This window comes from Aphanomyces astaci (assembly GCF_000520075.1).
Source record: "Aphanomyces astaci strain APO3 unplaced genomic scaffold supercont1.563, whole genome shotgun sequence".
Lineage (NCBI taxonomy): Eukaryota > Oomycota > Saprolegniomycetes > Saprolegniales > Verrucalvaceae > Aphanomyces > Aphanomyces astaci.
The window spans coordinates 1-1,281 of NW_009798826.1; the positions used below are offsets into that span (position 1 = coordinate 1).

The 1,281-nt window shown below is 40.1% G+C and overlaps 1 pseudogene across 1 annotated transcript; it reads right to left on the reverse strand.

Moving 5' to 3' along the window:
- Nucleotides 1-888: 888 nt before the first annotated feature.
- Nucleotides 889-960, reverse strand: H257_19406 (annotated as a pseudogene). The gene has a single exon. The product of its transcript is annotated as a tRNA-OTHER (tRNA).
- Nucleotides 961-1,281: the final 321 nt, after the last annotated feature.

Sequence of the window (1,281 nt, forward strand, 5' to 3'; positions counted from 1 at the left end):
GTAGGGGGGTAACCATTACTCGGTATCATACTAACGTGACGGATCTGTGATTTGCCGGCCTGCACTACCCAATAAAATTCAAGAATTGATATGATTGGATAAAATAAAAGCCTGCAACAACTGACACCTTCGAAACGTTATGGTGTGTGTCGTACTATTTTAAAGAGGGTATCACCTGTTTTCAAATCAAGTATGTCCTGTAAAATATTATTACTGCGTACATATAATATTGCTCTATAGATCAATAATTTTGTTTCCACGAAGCGGTAAATTTCCTATACTGACTTCAAGGTTAAATTTAGGCAAATCCTTGTTTGAGCGCCTAACTTTGACATTTTATTTGCCCTGATTTGAGTAAATTAATATACTCAGAACAGCGATATTTAAATAAAAAATCGTTCTGCACTCTGGCCAAAATTTATAATAATACGAGCGGGAGTACTGAAAGTGAAGTACTACTGTAGTGGATTTTCTCTTGCAAGTTTTTAAAAATTCGAGCTATTTTATTTTCAATACGTGCCAATCCGACCCAAGCAAATGCTTGGCTTCCCCATGTCGCGAAGGCACATAAGTCTATCACCATTCATATTTAGCCTTCAAAACTGGGGATTCGTCATCTATAATTCAAGACCCGCACACTTGGTTTGTCTTGGACACTCTGCGCAAAGTTTCTACACGCCTATCACCAACGCCTACCTCCTGTTTCTTGCTTCGTGACACGCTTCACCAGCCTGCTCGACCAGGGGCGGTGTGTAATCTTCGGGTGTTTACTTCGCTCAACGCTTCATACCTCGTGCTTCAACCGATCTTTTTCGGAGATCGGTTCTCGTCTTCGTACGCAGCCCTTGTTATAAGGGGAGGGACTGATAAATCCTTGCGGAAATAATCCGAGGAAGCCGCGGATCGAACCCACGACCTTTGAGTTAAGAAACCGATGCTCTACCATTGAGCTATTTTCCCTCTCCCTTCGATGGGCAAGTAGTGATTATGATTACTACTCGGTACGAAAGTGGAGTAAATGGCAAGAAATGAAGATCAATGTATTAATAGCACTCTTGATAGTACGAAGTACGTATCAAGAGTACTCCTCCAGAGTATGGTGCACGTCATCTATAAACTACCAACTTTTCACAAAATTTTCTGACTTCTATTTCATATTCATTACTCAAAATTGCAGCAAATTGAGACGTAGAATCGACAGATCTCAATGTGGTGAAGAAATTCTACGTCTCAGATTCAAATTTGCTGATGAATTGGTCCAGAAATAGATATTTAACCTAA